The sequence below is a fragment of the Trachymyrmex cornetzi genome, unplaced genomic scaffold (assembly GCF_001594075.2).
Source record: "Trachymyrmex cornetzi isolate Tcor2-1 unplaced genomic scaffold, Tcor1.1 scaffold61, whole genome shotgun sequence".
Lineage (NCBI taxonomy): Eukaryota > Metazoa > Arthropoda > Insecta > Hymenoptera > Formicidae > Trachymyrmex > Trachymyrmex cornetzi.
In genome coordinates this window covers 1,166,869-1,185,854 of record NW_017299926.1, presented here as the reverse complement: position 1 = coordinate 1,185,854, position 18,986 = coordinate 1,166,869, and the positions used below count along the sequence as shown (strand labels likewise).

Sequence of the window (18,986 nt, the reverse complement as noted above, 5' to 3'; positions counted from 1 at the left end):
TATTATTACCAAATTGTATGAGAAAAATACTGCGAAGCCTTATTAATTTCAGCAATAGAAACTATTGTTAATTGCACATTGGTTGCTTCATTCTAATATATAATGTATGCTACCTGAATCATTTTATGCAACATTTAATGTGAAAATGTAATATTTATCACAACTTTGAACTGAAGGTGGGATGAATACTTCCAATAATTTATTTTTTCATTTTAAAATATCTTCTAAAATTATTAATTAAAAGAATCATTCTCTACTAAATCGAAATATTTGTGTTTAATTTAAGAGAATACTTCCCTCCCCCCTCTCTCTCTCTCTCTCTCGTGACAATTATATGTTGTAATCTTGTATTATGTCTTAGCGTTTGAGAGGATTCTAGAGTGTTTATTAATTAAGTAGCAATCTCTCTCTCTCTCTCTCTCTTATTTCAATTGTAAGTTTGTCATTTTTAGCCATGATTTTTTATGACTCTTTCTCGTTAAAATATAAAGTCAAGGATCTTTGAAAACGCGAATAGTGACAATCTAACCGACAGACAATGCGGAACGAACACAGGCGGGGTTCGGCGACTAAAGCGCGGAGTGCAAAATCATCGAGGTATCGCGGCTACGCGATATTCGCATACAATACAGCAGGCACTGCATCGGGAGGACAATGGTCCTTTTTTCGTTCAAATGGGAACAAGGGTGAAGGGAGAGCAACGTGGCGTGCGGCGTTAAAGGGAGGACGGACGGCGCGCGTGTACGAGGTACGTGGTAACGTAAATCATACCTCGAAATAGATTCGAACGGTCGATCGTGGATTGCGATGTTGGCGAGCCATAAACGCTCGAGCACAAATCCGATTCGCTCTGAAATCTTATCTAAAGCTGAGCGTTATGCTAAGCCTGGTTCACGATTACGTGCGGATTAGTACTTTCAGCGTTGTTAACGGTAACAGCAACGTTTACGAACAATCTTCACAAATACAACAATAATCTGCAGCTTTTCATATAATAAGTAATCTAAAATCTTTCATATACATATACACATACTTTACAACTTTAAAGAGGAAATTTGATATTAGTTTTTCCGGAAATCGGAGATTTTAAGTATATTTATTAATTTAATATATATTATCTTCCGCGTGATTGTATTCCGAAAACTTTTTATTATATATTTCCGCAGATATAAATCAAATAAATCAAACGCAGTGATTTTATTTTATTTTATTTTATTGTTATTGCTCGTACAAGGTGACCAACAACGATGGCGATTTTCCAGATGATACGACCTTCGTTTAAACAAAACGCTTAATCGACGAGTGGGAACGGCGCGATGAAATCGTGATCAGTACGCGCAATGCACCAGCAATCATTGCGCTCGCGATTCGTTTGCTAAATGAATTTGGAAAGAGGACAGACGCGAGTATTGTCCGACGTTGCTCACGTTAAATACGTCGGTTTAATTACCTATTGAACGCTGTAAACGAAGTTTGGTCGTACATATGTTGACAATGGATTCGTTTACTCGAGCGCGTACATAAATCACAGCGATGTCCCGGATTATATCCATTACGATTATGAAATTTTATCACTTTTACATTATTACGGACCTTATTAACGGGGCGGAAGCTATAGTTCAATGATATTACCATCATATGTTAGTAGATAAAATGAAAATTTCGATTTTCATTAAGTGTCACTGGTTTCAATTAAAATAGGATTTTCAATTTCCTGATGGAATATCAATTAGGTACCAATTTTCCAACGACAACGTCCTACTCCCGTTTCACTAAGGGAAAATCCTGATTTCGATTCCGCTTTAATTACATCTGCCCAACACTGATTGCCTATTATGTGCTTCTAGACGAGTCTAACAAGCTTCGAAGCTCTCTTCGCGAAGAAAGCTTTTTAGCTGCAGTATTCTCAATCTCCAATCACTGTATTTAGCATCACTATATATGGTATGTTTTACAATATCTTGCACTTTAATAAGTTACAGTACAGAAACTATAATTTCAATTATAATTTAAGATTCAACGATTTTTTATTCATTTTTGATCCATTGGTTTTTTAAATTAAGATTTGTTGACAAAATTATGAGAATATTCTTTGCAATTTAAGCTTTTTCCAAAATAATATTATTAATATTTACTAAAATCATATAATTGGAACTTGTTAAATTAACTTGTGAAAATTAATTCTTTTTGTGTGTTTAGAGAAAGATAATTATTTTAACTTTAAATGCCAAAAAATTTTTAATAGAAATCTACGAATATAAAATAATACGTTCTTAACTTGATACGGAGGTTTAACTTTTTAATCGTTAATGTTAAAGCAAGTCAGATATCTTATAAGAGATTTCCATAATTCGATGAATGAATAAAATATTGGCCGCGAGGGATCTTCCGGGGATTTTTCACAGCAAAGATATTCATCCTAAAATCTCTTGCGCGCGATATTCTCATTTAATTTGATCTTTTAACCATCTTCTTCGTCAGATCCGACGGATTAGTAACGACCCGAAATTCCTTATATCATGGCTGTTATATCTCGGATCTCGGTTTCCAATCTGCTTCCCAATCTCGCGGAACATCATTCGTTGGTACTCACTCGAATTCCAAGGCTTCTCGATTTCGTTGCCTTTGAGTTTATCGAGCGGATAGAATGTCTGTGTATGCGCTGTATCTATTTCGCGATCGCTCGAGCTGCAAAAATTTTATGTGGAAACCACCTACGAGACATGATATTCTAGTCTCTATAATAGCCCGTCTTGGAGATGAACTTTGCAGCTCATAGGTGAGAGGCGAACAAGTATAAGAATCGATCGTGTCTCAATGCGAACAAGTAATTTTCTCGTCCTATGTAGTCTTGATAATTATATTTAACGTATACATAGTTTTTATTTGCTGCATAATATTATAAAATTTAAATTAATGCTGTAATACAATAATCAATAAAATTAAGAAAAATGACAACTGTTAAAATAAAATATTTAAAGAAATTCAAGTTTTATTCATAACTTGTAATTTACTTCCTTTATATTATTTCTCAGCGATTGCTTTTCTAATTATATGTTATGAAACTGTTATTATTTTTTAACAAATAATTACTTTTTAAAAATTTTTTATTTGCTTTTAAAATATTTAAAAAATATAACTTTTAGTTTTATACAATATAACTTTTACATTTTATACAAATAGCTGTTATAATTAATTCTTTTATAAATAAATACTAGATGAATAATCATATATAAGTACATTCTAAAAATTGAATAAAAAATTAGAATATAATTTTAGAGACTTATCTTTCATTTTGGTCGTAGATATAAATCGCAAAGGAGGCAAAGAGAAAAACAAAAGGGAGTGAGTAAGAGAAGAAGAGAATGTTGCAGTCCTTATCGGTGAAGGGCAACACGTAGGTCTAATTAACTTCGCGTCGGTTCCAAGGATTTAATCCTGTGGAAAACTGTGCGCACCGGAAAGAGAAAACGTTAAGACTCTGCATCTTTCGCAATTCCGTGAAATCGTTCCCAGACAAATTGAAGATTTTCAAAGAACAGGCGAAGTGAAGATGTAGATTTGATTTTTCCGCCATCATCGTTACTCTGTCGCAATAAACAGTAAATTTTTCTAGGCGGGAAATAAGATTAGATATCATGAAACACAATCGAGATTTTCAACAAAGATGCGCTCTCTATCTATTTATAGTTTCTACGCAAAGTACAGGAAAACAAGATTAACTATAAGATTAAAATTAAACTAACTACCAAGACATTGTGTGTGTGAAATCTTATTATATAATTAAACAAGGAAACTGGAGTACAATTAATTGTGAAAAAACAAATCTCTTTATTAGAAACAGACTAAGTACGTTTTACTAATTATATTGTTTATTCTACTTAATCGAAAAATGGATAAAAAGAACCTAGCTATAAAGTTAGTGTAGTAATGTCTCATGTAACTTTGATAAATGCAATACCTTTAAAAAAGAGAGAAATGTATTGCAAAATTTATATTCATGATGGCTGCAAAATTTTTGTATATTAACGGTTCCATTAAATTTAGGTTGAGTATTACAACAATAAAAGAAAGGCATAATTATTTAAATAAAATTCGTTACTTTTTGATTCGTTACGATAAGGCCATATTGATCATTTTTTCATCACAATTAATTATAATCATGTAATTATAATTATGTAATTATTTACTTTAACTTAATTAAATATTATTAATATAATGCACTTGTCTTCACAAGAAAATAATCACTATAAGAATAAAAATGTAATGTAACAATAATTATACATTGCAATAATTATAATTGTTATATTACCTTGATTCCCTTTCTTGCATAATTAATTTAAACATTATCAAATAGATTTCTAAATAAAGTTAGAACCTTATAATATATTTTTAAATATCTTTTTCTACAAAATAAAATGCAGAGGAAAATAAAAATATAATAATTTATCTTCTTCTGCTATTGCAAGTATCTACTTTATTTTGTAGAATGGAATATCAAAAATATTTTATAAAATAGATTACTTTTATACATTGAATTATAGTTGGTATTTAATTAGTTTGAAATAGCAAATTGTCTCACGAATAATTAGCCTTTCAACATGCGTGTTATTTTACCTATGGCGTCAACAACTGCGAAATATGACTAAATCATAAAACGACACTTGCTGTTCGTTGACAAGTTGTTGAATCGAAGTTAAAAAAGTAATTACGCCATACATACGTTGGATTTCACGAATTTAATATTCACAGATTTGTCCAACGTCGGTTTAAACGTAAACGTGTTATTTTCGGGTGGTATGCGTTTATCAAGCCTCATAATTGCGTTCTCATCGCTCTTCTCTACAATTAACCATTTAATTTATCGCGACAACGAGTGAAACGTTTGAGCATGGCTATTCCGATGATGGTTACGTAAAACGGATGGACATGTTAAAGCCCGAGCAAAGGTAATTTATCGAGCACTTAGTCCCTACAGTGACGTCATTTCTCGGAGCGTGAAAGATAATCTATCATTGTGTAGCCAGACAATCGTGGATCAGGATTTGCTTTCACGATTAAAACAGTTCATTAAGGTTGAAGTAAGACGAATTACTAGTCTATAGCACATGATCAATAGATTCGTCTAAAAAGATACGATGTGACGATTAGTTGGACTACGAAATATTTTTTCTGCATGAATTTCCATAGATTTTTTGTGAGAGTATTATAAAATATGTAAAGAGTTTCTATCATTTCAAGAAATGTAAGCTTTAATATTAAAACATTTTTTTTCAATATTTTAAGAATAGCGTTTACGATATTGCAACGTTTCGAAAAATAGACTTTAAAAATTTCGGTGTGGATACTTACTTATATTTTTGTCCCTGTATTGTGGCCGTGCATCTCCAATAAAACAGACGAAGAGCACCCATACTACGAACCAGCACGTTCCCATTTTGACCTGAAATAAGAAGCGATTCTGAATAGATTTAATTAAGAATTTAATGGTGCGGCATGCAGCGCTTTAGTTTCTTTACGACTGCAATGTTACCGCAGCTTTATTCGCGATCTTTTATTCTTAAGTAAAGCTATCACGATGCTACGCAGTAATAACATAAAATAAATATTATAATGAAACGAATTTAATTATGTATGAAATTAACAGTTCTTGAGTCCTTTTTTACTTAATATAGAATTCTTTAGTTAGTTACATCAAGGTCTTGGAAACATCTACTTTAATTTTCAGTTAAGGTAGAATAAAATAGAACAAGATCAATATATATGTATATATATATATAGCAAGTTTGTGTTCACAATAAATTTTGGTCGCTTTTGCTTGCTCGGAAGGAGTGTCGTCGTTTCCTTATACGAAAACTTATCGTTTCCTCGTTGCATTTCTTCCGATTCATTATTGTTCTTGCGGCGAAGTTCTTCCGTCCAAAAGGATAACCATTTTAATTTATAAAAGTTCTATAACAATTTAAAGTAATTGAAATATACGAGATGTCTTTGACGCAACAATATCGCTCAATTGTTCTGCTACTTTTAACACAATAAGTCTTTGGTAATTGTATATCTTTGACAACTTTTCTATACGATTGTCATTGTGCAATTTCATACAATTTTAATTTTACCATTATCTGCAGCAAATATATTCGCTTGCGTTCTGTAGTTCGAGGAGAAGATCAATGGTTGCATTCGCACGTTTCTATAACTACGTCGGATCATCGATCCACCTCGTAATCGCTGAAGGGATAATGCTCCTCAACCGTCGAGACCGGAGACGATCCTTTGTGGCAATTGCGCGGATAATCGAAAACCGAGAGAAAGAGACACGGAGTATAGGATTCCCTGCGGTGGAGCACGGTTGAATATTTCCGGGTTTCCGGCAGGCGTGCACGGAGATGTTATAAAATATTTCTTTAAGGATTTCGACTGTGAAGATATATATTTTATTCGACAAGCGTTTCTGCGCAGCACGTATTCGGATCTCTACGTCAATTTCCGCGAATATTATTCGCGAACCGAGCGTGGAAAAGTTCCCTCCGCGTGAGATGACGACAACGACAACGACGACGATTGCCATGGAATTAACGAGATTTCGTTATCACAATAATACCAGCGTACGTCTGCGTGCGCATTTTATTGTTATTTTCGAAAGAATACGCGCCAAACGTTCTCTTCTCATTTCGACGTAATACTGGAACGTCAACTCGAAAATGTCAATCGTTTCCAGACGGCTAAAATCGCCTAGCAAATTGCTGAGATATAAAGATCCGAAGATATAAAAACTACCACTGACATTAACGATCACGTTGGATTTAATAAAAATTTTCTCTATATCTTGCCTCTCATTTATATTAAGATATTTGTCAGAACATATTTTCATGTATACGGAGAATTTTTTCTTAGAATTTACCCTGAAAATATGACACTCGTGGGACAACATTGTATTTCGAAGAATTTTAATATAAATCTCTCTCATTCATTAATAAAACTACAATAAAGTATAAAATAAGTTTGATCAATTTTACTGAAGTGCGTGGTAAAAATCTTTAAAATGTTGTATTGTACCGCAATCACCATATTTTCAGGGTAAATTTTAAAAGAAAATTCTCTCCGTGTATGAAAAAAGCACGTTCGATTAATAAAAAAATGTATTGCGTTAACTTTTTATTTAAATCTAATCTTATCTGTATTCTATATATTTAATTTGAATAAGGAATTAGCGTATAACTTTCCTTAAAAATATAATAAGATCAAATACCATACACACGTATTGTTATTGGCGTTTTCGGAAAACGTGTAGTCATTCTCGCGTTTCATCTACTCACATACATTTCGTGAAGGAGCGAGCCAGAGTGTGTCCGAAGGCTAGACATCTCCTTGCCCGAATGGTGGTGGGTATGTATCCTTTCCGAAGGCTTATCTATCGAAGGAGATGCCCTTTCCAGGGAAATCCCCGGAGGAACAACGTAAAAGTTCCTATATTCCCTCGAAAGGAAAACATCGTCTAGTACTCGAAGTGCAGGTCCTCTTCTCGACCCCAGGATCATCTCGACCAAGAGAGTACACGAATACACATGATCTCGCGTACGCACGTACATTCACACGCACCCAACGACAAAATGACACTCACGCGCGAAGTGGTAACTTCCACCTTCGAGGATCCTTCGAACCTTCATCGATCACTATATACCTGCCGGGATCAACTTCTTCACGTATCTCGTTTCATGGTTAGCCGGCACAAAAATATTCCCCATCCCTTTTCATTGCGACGGAAAAGGATGACTTTAGTGCCGTCGCCGGGACGCGAAATTTAGAACCCGTTCTACGGAGGTAAATAAAACGTATTCTCGGGTCGCCGGATCGTTGAGTTTCTGAATCCTTGGATTCGCTGATCCTAGGAGTACTTGTCCCGACATCAATAAAATACGTACGTGCGAATCATCGTAGAGATCAACTTCTTGAGAATGAAATAACGCTGTTCTGATCATCCAAATGTATTCGTATTTAAATTATTTAAGTTTAAATGTCTATTAAGCTGGCACTGTCATTTCAGCACAATCATACGCGAACTATATCGCATTTTCTTACTATTTTTTGGTAATTTTTTGCTCCATTCCCAATTTTTTGCTCTAACTGATTTGCAAAAGCCCATAGCTGTGCTAGCTAAAATTAGCACAGCCGCAAAGAAAATAAACAACAAATGAAAATTCAAGTACATATTCTTGAAAGGCTATGTTTTTGCTAATTTTTTGGTATTCCTGATTCTTTTACTCATTATTTAAGTCAAAAAATTCAACCAATAATGTGACTATGCTAGCTCGCGTACAAGAGCAAAGTATTATACATTAAAGCAATTAATTTCTGAAATATATAATTTTCTGTCTTAAAATGATTCTAGAATTAATTGTTCTAAAAATATCTCAAATTGGATATTTTCACTCACTGTTTAAGTCAAGAAATTCGACCAACAGGCTGTGACTGTGCTGACTGGCGTACAAGAATAAAATACATTAAAGCAATTAATTGTTGGCTAATTTGGGGGGATTTTAAAATATTTCTAGAATTATATATATATATATATATATATATATCTTATAAAGCATATCTCTCTCTCTCTCTCTCTCTCTCTCTCTCTCTCTCTCTCCAAATTGCCGTGCTACATGAAACCTCTTTTCATTGAGGCTGTTAGTGTACTTCCGGTTTCAGCGAAATATAGTATTAAAGAGTCCTCAAGGTCGCTGATTTCGAAATCGAATCCAAAATTTGAACATTCATAATGGCTGAACCAATATGGCGGAAAGAAATGCTAAAAATCTTTCGATTTCAGCGAAATGTAGTAATAAAATTTGAAAATACAATATAGTATTAAAAGATTAGGTCGGCCGTTAGGTCCGGGTCTTGGTGCTGGTCGATCACAACGGTTACATCCGGGCTTTGGTGCTGGCCGATCCTAACGGTTAAGTCCGGGCCTTGGTGCTGGCCAACGGTTAGATCAGCGGTTAGGTCCGGGGTAGGGCTTGGTCTGGAATAACGGTTGGATTGGTTTGCAAATTTTTATATAATTTATTCATGAAGATTCCAGGGGAGCAACTAGGTAGGCATGTCCCTTAAGCATTACAGCATAAAACTTGAAATTGCTTAATGGTTAATGATATCGCATATAAGTCGGAGATATATTTTATAAAATTAATATAATTTTGCGATTTTAAACGATTTAGGGATGAATATGTCTGCTCCATGAAAGAAATGTTTTAACGGATGCAGCGAAAAAATTGAAAGCTTGTTAATATGAAAGCTCATGAATAGCGCATAAATCCTGTGTATCAAATAATTTTCCAAATCGGTTTTTTTTAACACGTTGGGGGGAGGGATACTAATTGACATTCCACGCACCCCCCTCACAAAAAAAATTATTTTTTTATCTAAACAAAATGAGCGCAAAAATTTTTTTGCGTATCTTGAGGGCGCATATATAGTTCATTATTGTATAATTTATTCATTATGATTTGGTTAAGCGTGGGCCGACTGTGATGCAACTCTTAAAGGATTTTCCTCTTGGTACAAACAAACATATTCATCCCTCAATTGTTTAAAATAACAAAATTATGCTATTTAACTTTGCAAAATATATCTTCGATTTATGCGCTACTATTTCCAAGCAATTTCGATTTTTGCGTTGCCACTCTTATAGTTCTTCTCTCTTGAAGCAAACAGACCTAGGATAAGACCGCCCAAGAGTGCTCATCGCTCAAGAGTTTGCATTGAGCTTTTCCATGGAACTATTAGATTGTAAGAATTGTAATTTGTACAGAATATGCCTTTTTAGTTTGCCAATCTATGTATAAAAAATCGTTGTGATTGCTACAGCAATAAAAGGGTATTTCAAATTTTATGATTTTGACCATTTTTTTCCCATATTTTTCATGGATAAGTTGATCGATTTCTACATCAAATTATTGCTTTGTGAATCTGTACTATTTATATTGTGTGCATGGATGTCTCTGCTTCATATTTAATGATATATTTACGTGTTATCTATAATAATTTTTATATAGTTATATTAAAAATAAAAAGTTACACGATGACTCAAGAGTTCGCACTTGAGAACAGTTCAAGAGTTTACAACATGAGCAGCACTGGCAGACACCGATCGTGGGTAACAATATTTTGTAACAGTCTCGATTCAAGTTCTAATTTCGATGAAAATTGGATCCAGTGCTAGAACTATATATACAATAAAGTTAGTTACAACGATCATCTCATTTAAGAATAAAAAAGTATCTTGCTAATAAAAAAATATTAATAAGTAATAATAATAATTCTTCATATAAATAATTAAACAACATTTTCTGTCCAATTTTTTAATTAGAAGCTCTGTATATATATATATATAATTTTACGAATATCTGGTGTTAATTAAAAATAATAAGCTTAATTGCAAACAACAAGAGTCTTCAGAGAAGAGAATAAAAGCTCAAGCGTGCTTGAATCGTATAAATCTCGAATAAAAACAATTGACGAAGTATAAAGAAACTGAAGCGCTACCAATAAAATCGACGAAAGTAGAAAGATTTGCGAGACGGATTTAGCGACCTTATTATGTCCAGCTGAATAATAATTAGAACTCTTCGTCACTGAGGTACAATAAAGCCAACCAGTGTTCCCACAAAAAGGCCCTCCGATCGAACAATTCCTTCGCTAAGCAACTCTCTAGAGATTAAACTAGATTTTCATCCACACATTTCAAAGAAATGTACTTTCTTGCGGATTAAGAAATGATGATATACACATAACGTTGTATACATATTCATATTTATCCTTCGTCAGTAAAAGCAATATTATATTAAGTTTCTAAATACTCTCTCTATATACATATAGAGACAGTGTCTCGCACCATGTCTTAACGACAAAGACACTACTGCGTCTTCAGATAAAGATATTTATACGATAAATACGATATTTAAATATATACATACGATATATATTTAAAATATTAAAAGATAATGATAAAAATTTGAAATACAAGAATTTAAAATCCCATTTTAATAATAATATTGATGTGTTAATATTGATGTATTAATTTATTAAAACCTTAATAACACAATGTTAATTGTAAAATATAGATTACTTACCCCGATTTTAATTCAATTAAGAATACCGATTTTTTTATGTGAAATTACTAAAAAATCTGTAATTAATATAACATGATCACAATCAAAATCACAATGAAAACGAGAATTTTGCAGGGTTTAGTAACTTTGGTTAATTCGGATAAGACTAGAGTAAATGCGATACGTGTGAAACAATAGTTGCGAAATAAGTGAAGAGATAAGAAACAAAGCAAAACAAGAAATACGACAAGACACATCTGGTACGTTTTAAGCTGGACAATATTTCACAAAGGAAATAAAATTAACAAACATAAATAAAATTATGAGAATTACGATTTTTTACGGTTATTAAGACAATTTTATTTGCCTAATATATCATATAAGTATTAACAGCGAATAGATCTTAATTTATTTTTATAATTTTACAAAAATTAATAAAATTAATAAAATTGTTTATACCCATTTACTTTCATTTTCCTACTCTCTAAAATTTAACATTGAAATTTCGCAATGTAGCGAAATGCGACGAGATGTTAATTTGCAAAATAAACCTTAAAATAAACAATTTGCTCGTTAATCGTAGGATTAGAAGATTATTAACAATAGCATGGTAGCAATAATCATAATAAATAGCGCTAGCTAACCCAGTGATATTGTAGTAGAACAAATATCCGGGAATGACTTTCCCGAGCTGCGAACGATATTAAAAGTTATTAATGATGGTCATGGCAACCTCCATTTCGCCTTATCCCTAAGGAGAGGCGTGAATTAAAGAAGGTGTGAACAGACGGAAGGATAAAACCAGAAAAAGAAAAGACCAGACCAAGAAAAAGTTCAGTTTTCTTCTCTCGTAAAAAGTTCTTGCGTCTTCTCTCTCGCGGTAGCATTTCTTTTGAGAACATCCGTATACTTACTACACTACACTATACTGCAGTTCTCGTTATTATCTCACTGCTATAACGTCATTCTTAAGCTTCGCTATCGTCCGTCTGCTTTGTCGTTATTGCGCGCCGGAAGCAACGTTAAGCACAGAGTATAAATATAAACGATTGTCGGAAAGAAAGAGAAAAAAAAAGGCGAAAATAGCCAACTACATTTTTGCGCCGTAATCGTCGCGAACTAGAAAGCTTGCAGGATGACAATGAACGCGAAACTGTTTATGCACGATGGCATCGTTACCCTTCACTTTCTAACGGAAAATTGTGTAGAGGAAGGCAAACACAAGAGATTCTCAAGGGATCGATATGTGATAAAACATTAAGATTAGCTCTCACGACATAGAAGTGCATTAGTTACGGACAGTTTAGTATCTTTACATAGATACTACTATATGGCAGTGATGAGATAGTCATTTTTTCCAGCTCTTTAGATATACATATATATCAAATAATAAACAAAAAATTTACTAAATTTTAATAAATATTTGTTTAAATAGTACCAACTAAACATTAACTTATAGTAAAAATTTACTCAATAAAAAAACAAATATTTACTCAATAAAAAATGATACTTGAATCAAATTAATTATTCAGGTTATTGTATCAAATAAATACATATTTACACTCAGTAAGTATTTAATTAATACTATTATAAAAAAATATTTCTTAAAATTTAATAACTTTTTTCAGTATGTACAATTATAATGATTAGAGCGTATAGATATTGAAACGCATTTAATTTTAAGAAATTCTGATTTTTATGTATATGGATATGCGATCTTTATTTATTACGTTTGACATTAAATATACAATAGCGACAGAGTTTAAGTACACTTTAAAATTATATTGCTTCTCTATTCTAAAGATGCATTCGAACAAAGTCTCAAGTTTCATTTTCAATTCTACCGCAAGTGCTACTTCAATGCACAGCTTCCCTATCACTGACCGAAGGTCATTGTGAAAAATTGGTTGGGGTCGTTCAGACATTGGGATTCGGGTTAGGGATCAAATCGTAACGAACCTTCGATCCCGACCTCGCTGGGTAGTTACCAGAAATAAGTCTAAGAAATGGGATGGGAACGGAAGCGAATAATCCGTCCTGGCACAAATGATGGCAAAATCGATCCACAAGCGACACAAAGCCGTCTTACGCCCGACCGATATCGGGACGTAAACTAGAGCCGTTCTCTTCGCGATGTTCCAGGGAAAAAGCTTTAGCGACGATACGCCCGGATATCTGCGGTCGCGCTTCTTCTCTCCCTATTTATTCGCACGGAGGGGAGAGATTTTCTTCTGTAGAAGGAGATGGCAGGAGGAAATAGAAAATGCGAGGCGCCGAGTAGAAGAGTGCCGTAACCACCCTCAAGCAAACCCCGTCGAATCGATTCTATGCCTGTCTCACGTATATGATCGTTCTTCAGGCCACGTCTTTCCAGACAATATTCCTTATTTGTACCAGATGCCTTTCAAAACTCTCCTATCTACCCACGCGCTTGTACGTCGGCGTATACTTAAGACTGGCGAAGCAAAGTAATCAAAGAGGGAAGGAAAAGAACGAGGTCAAAAGGAAAATAAATAGCAGTTCGAATAAAAAAAAATATGAAACGAAAAACTTGATCGCTGAAATGTTGGTTACGATGTATATAATATAATATTGCGCGCAACAATGTTCATATATTAGTTATTGATGAGTTATTGATTAGTTATTGATGAGCTATGCCAAGTATTCTCTGAGTTTAAAAAGGTACAACAAATTATATAGAAATTTTTTAACGAAAAATACATATTTAAAAAATAAACAAATGAAACGAATCTTTTTTTTAATATAATAATTAATGATGATGCTTTAGTGATAACGATTACACAGGTCACAATACTACACGTTATGTTTATGATATCAGTAAAAAAAAACAATTCCATAAAATGTAAGAAACAATTTTGACTAAAAATTAATTTTTTTTTATTAAAGAAATGATACAACGATTTTACGTAATAGTGTTACGTTACGTATATTGTTGAAAAGGTATAATGCTATTTGATTGTCTGTTATTTATTTATTAGCTAGAATATATACAGCTCAAGAAACTCACGAGAGATATTTTTAGTACCCATTTCGAAGGCGGATAGGATCGAAACAAGCAATAAAGAAATACGACAAGTATTTCGTCCTCTGTTTCCTTTTGTCGCGATCGCGATGGACTATCTTGAGACGCGCCCTATGTAGCACCAGTTTATTTCCGGTCGAAGTGGAGAACGTATTATAGTGGGTCGCGGTGTAGAGAAGTGCAGGAGAGTGATAAAATAGTGCACCTAGTCAGACACATTGAAGGATTCGCCGTTACCTTATTCCTTTTTTTGTTATTTTGTTCCGCGCTCTATCTCAGGAACCGCCCTTTTTCCATTACATCACTCTACCATCGCACTGATTCTAGATACATGTCGATACAAGTTTGGGAGGAAATGATTTCAAAGACACGTACAACAAAGAATATACCACCAGAGAAAATACTGTAACAATGAAAACTTTCCGATGTAATTTAAAAAAAACAGTAACGAAAATTTCAAAATCATTTAGTTACGACAATCGTCTCGATTTAGTCAAGAGAATTAGATGTATCTCATCGCACGCAAAAAAATATTTTGCTGTTCCAGCTAGAATTATTGTTGTTTTTTGTATCTAATAGAAAATTATGTATCATACGCATATAATTTATAGCACAAATTTAAATTCTATCACTGTCATCTATATGATTAGATGCAATACGTATCCAATATCGTAGTACTCGCTAGAAATTTGTCTATTTTAGCTAATTTTTTGTATCTATAATTAGATCATTTTCGCTATAACTGCAAGATCACTTTTTTGAATGCGTAATTACTTAAATTGACAATTTTATCAGTTGGAAATATGTTAATGTTAGATTTGATATTATTGCGAAAGATATATTCAGTATAATTTAATAATAGAATAAAATAATTTGATGTGCGAAAACATTATTGAAGATATTATTATATTACTGTATTAAATTTATACTGTTTGACGTATGAAGAAAAAGAGAGATGTGCTTTTGCCACAAGGTACCGTAATTTTTCGCGCAACACAGTAGCATCCCGACGCGTGTTGATGCGCGCGTTTCTCTCGCACGAGCTCACTGAGACGCGTGTAATAATCCGGAATATCCGAGAAAGTGGAAAATGCATTTACAGGCGCTGCTCTTTGGTCCCATGGGAGCCGTTTCCAAGAGTTCGCATTTTCCTTTGATCTACTTCAAAGTGTATACGCCTTTAACCCTTCCCTCTCTTTCCTTTTGCCCATGGGTTATCGTGGCGGTTTAAGAGTATCTTGCGCCTAAAAGTAGATTCAGTGTACAATGCCCCAAAGGTACCGTTTATGCCAGAATGGCGAGCGAAAATCTAACTTTAATCCAATTAAAACGCACCTTCCCTCGAGCGTCTGATAGTGCGCTGAATACAGTTTAACCATTTAGTCTGTCTTTCTGCCTTACTTGATGAAAACTATTTCCCGACATATTAACAAAGTTAAATAGCAATTTACATGCAATTGTTGTCTAATAATAACACGATTAAGGAAGCTCGTGGAATTCATTAAAGAAAGAGTAAACTAATTAACTGCAAGAGAAAAGCAGATGTATAAAAATAAAAAATAAAACTCTTAGTGAAATGAATTGCTTAGAAAAGTGCACTCTCAGGATCAATATAACATTTAACTTAACATAAGAATTACTCGGTTACCAACAGTTTAAAATGAGCATGAGGGAAAATGCACTGCGAGCAGACGTAATAATTATAAATAAATGATCATTTTGAAATGTAAATTAATAAGTCTACCGCAAAACGTCTACAGGAACGTGAACGGGTTATGTTTTCCCACGACACGTGCATATGGTGACAATTAACTGTAGGTACGCAATTCTCACAAACAACAAACCGAGAAACAATTAACCGATTTCACCACAAATGAATTTTCGCTTCGTGTAAAGCGGTCATCTGGAAAATTAATGCAAGATGTACGTTTGTAATGTAAAAATGTTTACAAGTTGAATATGTCAAGCAGCCACAATTAATTGCATCTTTATTTTGAAAAGGAAAAGCACATAGTATTATTTCATATTTCTTACAAATATCTATTTTATTGTGCTTTCAAAATTTGTATTAAATTTATTTTTTAAACATCTAGTAAGAGAAAATCTAGTAAAATTTTGTATATATATGACAAGAATTTGTATCTTAAAAATAGTACAATGATTAATTAGATTTGAACAACTTGTCAAAATGCCATTGTCGCAGTGAGATTAATATTATCCATCACAGATCGCAATTATCTCTTAACTCTGATGACAAGAAAATCATATTATCTCTAACAATTGTGGTCGACAGGTGAGTTTGATAAAAGAGATCCCCGTAGCTTAGCCTCATAGCATCTTCTTCATAAATTAATAACTTCGCAACATCACGCACAAACCCCGCATTTCAATTATCGCTCGTAATCCCAAGACGATCGAATACTCTCATGATGTAAAATTAACTACCGAGAGGTGCCATGCTCGGCCCCACGATAATAATCGATCAGCGTCACATCGAGTGGAGTTCGAATTTAATTTTGAGGAGCTCACAATCGGGAAGATCCTTCGTTACAGATCCTCCCCTTCCCCCCCCCCTCCTTCTTGCTACCCGCGGATGTACGATGAAAAGCCACCTGTTGATTGGCGGAAATACCGATTCTCTTCTCTTTGTTCGGCGACAGGTTTCAGTTTGCTTTGAGAACTGTAAGCAGCCGCGCGTTTTCAGAAGTAGCAGGACCGCAGAACCTGGGATTAGAAGTCGCATGAATGGAGGAGGAGAGATATAAGGCGTTTAATTAACCACCTGATCGATACACCTGTCCCGGGAGCTCACCTGAGCCTGGATTTCTCCAGGGACAGCTTTACGGTGCCTACTAGCGAGTCACAGTGCGATTGCTCGAGATTGCTGACGTTATCTCTTTCAAACTTTTCTAATTAATCCGTTACCTGCCACAATCTTCTAGAACCGATAATTTTTATATTTATCTATATATAAATAATCGTTTTATTTAACGCGTATATTTCCTCCTTTCTTTAAAGATAACAACATAGTCTAATTTTCTTATCAGTTATATCCAATAAATTTTGATATCAAGTTCGCATTGTTGCAATAATTTACTTAAAAATATTTGTATATATATATATATAATTATAAAAAGAATATAGAATATAGAATATTTTAAGTACAAAAAATATGCGAGGCTGCATTATAATTATAGATAGATTATACATCGAATCTCTAGACAGTCTTTATTAATAAATCAAAATCTTTGATTGATCCAAATTTTTTATTAATTTCTTCAAGATTAAATCAATAAAAGAATTTTTACACTAATAACATATTTGATACAGCACAAATATCTGTGACGAAAACAAAAACTGTCCGATTTAAAATATCTAACAATTTTAAATAAAAAAAACTACAATATTGTATTACTAGTGAGCATTGCAAAATAAGAGAGGAAATCGAATATAAATAAAAATATTATTTTTTTTATAGAACATGGAAAGATATAAAATGCATTTAACATATATGTGATGCATGTATAGTTTTAGTATTCATACATTCATTTTTATTTCACTTTTGAATGCGTGTCTGTGCATACACATCGCGTTACGTCGAAAATTTCAGCAACAAGCAGTGAACGATAAATGTTATTCTTTGAGTTTAAAATAAAACATATCGCAGAAATATCAATGGTTATTTTAATACTAATATTTTCTATAAATAACGTTTAACTAAATTACGTCATGCAGTTTTCTTTTTTACCTTCGTATTTTTTGAATCCATGAAGTTCTATTCGAGCGTTCTTAGATGAGGTACTGGTATTCGCTTAGCGCACTAAAGTTTCGAAGTTACTCAACATGGTCTTATTTTGCTGTATCGCCGAGTTGTGCTGGATTGCTGAACAGAACATTGCTTTAGTTCCACTGAGATGTACAAAAAAGATCCGCCCGTCGTAACTTTGAAACGCGATACAAGTACGAACGGCCATAATCTCGAAAATCATCTTTCTACATCATTTTCATTATTCGCATCTCCTTGGCGTTGCAAAGAAGAATTAATAGAAAAATTGGGCCGAGCTTAAAATAAATTTTTATTGAAATACTATGAACATGTTTTAATAATTACATCACATTTAATTTAATGTTAAATATATGGTTTAAGTAAAAATCAGATATTTTATCGTTTATTTGTATGTTAACTGATAAAAATCGACATTCTTCTTCATAATTAATTTGATGAGTAATTAAAATTTTATATTAGGTAATAAAAGATTTTATTACTTAGTTTACAGCCAGCGTAAAATTATATAACAAGAAATATAGGACTCTTAATTTTAAAATTGTTGTTTTTATCAGAATATCAAAAAATTCCTAACAATCGGTCGTTAAACTGTTTGCGAGCAATTTCCATTTCTCTGCGAAGCATTTATCTGGTCAATACAATCCATGTATATCGCTTTTCATTTGTATTACTATACTATGCTCTACTTAGGTAATAACTTTACTGCGTTTTATTCGATTATATATCTGAAGATAGCTCAACCGGGAAACCAAAACATGTAATAATTGTTGTGTATTTTCGAATCTATATAATATAATATACTTTTGTCTTGACTTTTTATATTCATGATTGTTTAAATTGACTCTTATATGCCCTTTATTATCGTTATTTTTTATTACTTAGTATAAAATTTTAATTATTTATCGAATCATTATAATTATACCGACATCTGTTAGTTGCGTTTTACACACTATTTATTCATTGAAATAGTGCCATTTGTTTACAATAGATATTAAATATTAATGTGATTGAAGTTTGGAGCGATCCTGTGTGTGTGTGTGTGTGTGTGTGTGTG

At 33.1% G+C, this 18,986-nt stretch overlaps 1 long non-coding RNA gene across 1 annotated transcript in view; it reads right to left on the bottom strand.

Moving 5' to 3' along the window:
* Positions 1 to 5,357: 5,357 nt before the first annotated feature.
* LOC108766741 (uncharacterized) overlaps positions 5,358 to 18,986 on the bottom strand; it is a 33,495-nt gene continuing 19,866 nt past the window's right edge. The window contains exon 3 of the long non-coding RNA XR_001940391.1: positions 5,358 to 5,443. This is a non-coding gene — a long non-coding RNA (uncharacterized LOC108766741). The remainder of the gene's footprint in view (positions 5,444 to 18,986) is intronic.